We start from the raw sequence: 2,467 nt of genomic DNA, 5'->3' as shown, positions 1-2,467 counted from the left end.
TAGAGATGGGGGTTTCATCATGTTGGCCAGGCTGGTCTCCTGACCTCCTGACCTCATGATCCACTCGCATCAGCCTCCCAAAGCACTGGGATTACAGGCGTGAGCAACCATGCCCAGTTTAACTTTTTTAAGAAAACTCTTCTCCAATTTCCCTTTAAGCCAGTGACATTCACACAACCCTGGTCATGCTGTAACCTCACAGCCCAGGAAGCCACATGTCATGTGCTTTAGCTCTCACAGGTCACTCAGAGGCAGGGCAAGAACAGAAAAAAAGCACTGGTTTCAGAGTAAAAGAAAACTCAGGTCCTATTCCCAGCACAGTCAGCCTCTAGATGTGTGAATTTCTGCATGACATTCAATCTCTCTGGGTCTGTATTTCCATTTATTTCATAGAGTGGTTATGAGGATTCAGTGAAGTAATATATGCCAGGTGCTTAGGCAAGGGTCAAACATACAGCAAATAGTAGCTGTTGCCAGTTTTCTTCTTTCCTTTGCCTGTATCCTGGGGGATTTTAGTTTGGAAATTTTATAGCATCTTTGACGCTATAAAATGAAGAACCTGGGCCTCAGTGGATCTGTCAACACCTGGAAATTACATGCAAAGTTGGGTATGCTTTCAAGAAATTTTATATCTAGAGAAAGTGTCTCTGTTAGCTTCCTGGGGCTGCTTTAACTACCACAAACTGAGTGGCTTAAACAATATACATTTATTGCCACACAGTTTGAAAGCTAGAAGTCTGAAATCAAGGTGTGAGCAGGACTGGTTCCTTTGAGGGCTGTGAGGGAGAACCTGTTCCATCCTTCTCACCCAGCTTCTGGTAGTGCCAGGGCACTTGGCATATAGATGGTGATCTCCTGTGTCTCCTCCATACATATTCATCTCTGTGTCCATATTTCCCCATTATATAAGGACATCAGATATATTCAATTAGGGCCCACCCAAATGACTTTATTTTAAGTTAATCATCTGCAAAGATTCTATTTCCAAATAAAGTCACATTCATAGACACTGGGGTTAAAACTTCAACATCTCTTTGGGGGAAAACAATTCAACCCATAGCAGAATCTAGCTTTCATTGAATTCGTAAAGGTGTCTGTGGCCCTTCCAAACACTAGGAAATATTGACTGTAAAATCTACATAATGGCTTATCCCATACCAACCTAACCAACAAGCTTGTAGACTTGAGATGGGCCATGTTATGTCTTGAGTGCCAGATCATGGAGAAACACTAAAGTAATTCTTTTTTTCAAATATATATTTTATTGCATTTTAGGTTTTGCGGTACATGTGAAGAACATGCAAGATTGTTGCATAGATACGTACATGATCATGTGGTTTGCTGCCTTCCTCCCCATCACCTATATCTGGCATTTCTCCCCATGTTATCCGTCCCCATCTCCCCACCCCTCACTGTCCCTCCCCTAGTTTCCCCTGACAGACCTCAGTGTGTGACGCTCCCCTCCCTGTGTCCATGTGTTCTCATTGTTCAACACCTGCATATGAGTGAGAACGTGTAGTGTTTGATTTTCTGTTCCTGTGTCAGTTTGCTGAGAATGATGGTTTCCAGGTTCATCCATTCTGATGGGGTCGTTTAGGCATGCACTAATGGGAAGAAAGTACAGGATGTCTGTTTCTACATCAAACTTTATTCCAGTGGGAAACTCTATTCCATTGGTGTTTAGTTAAAATATTTCTGTGCTAAGAATTTCTCAAGTCTCACTCTATTAATAAAGTCTACAATCCAGTGAATGACACACACTCACCAAAAAACACATATGCATGCATAATTATAAATTGGGAAGAGTGCTAGAATAGAAAGAAACATGATTCTATAAAATTAAACAATTTGGCTTGGCCAGGTACAGTGGTTAACATCTGTAATACCAGCCCTTTTGGAGGCCAAGGCAGGTGGATCACCTGAGGTCAGGAGTTTGAGGCCACCCTGACCAATATGGTGAAACCTTGTCTCTATTAAATGGCTAAACCCTGTCTGTATTAAAAATACAAAAATTAGCTGGGTGTAGTGGCAGATGCCTGTAATCCCAGCTACTCAGGAGGCTGAGACAGGAGAATCACTTGAACCCAGGAGGTGGAGGTTGCAGTGATCCAAGTCATGCCATTGCACTCCAGCCTGGGTGACAGGGCGAGACTCCATCACAAAAGGAAATAAAAATAAAAATAAAAATTTGCCTTGACCTGGATTAGCCAGGGATGGCTTTAGTGAGGAAATGATGCTTCATCTTTGTTTGGAAAGATGAATTAAAGTGCACCTTAAGGGAAGAGTATTCCAGGCAGAGAAATAGCCCATCCAAGGGCTCTGTGGTGGGAGAGAACATGGTGCACTGGGGAAAGGAGAAGAAAGCCAGAGAGTTGGCAGTTGGAGAATGGGAATGACGTGACATGAGGTTGAAGGGAAATTTGGGCATTGTGAGAAATTTAGGAACTTATCCTAGCAGAAACGGGAC

This window comes from Cebus imitator, unplaced genomic scaffold (genome assembly GCF_001604975.1).
Source record: "Cebus imitator isolate Cc_AM_T3 unplaced genomic scaffold, Cebus_imitator-1.0 Scaffold880, whole genome shotgun sequence".
Lineage (NCBI taxonomy): Eukaryota > Metazoa > Chordata > Mammalia > Primates > Cebidae > Cebus > Cebus imitator.
This window is presented reverse-complemented; position numbering follows the sequence as displayed.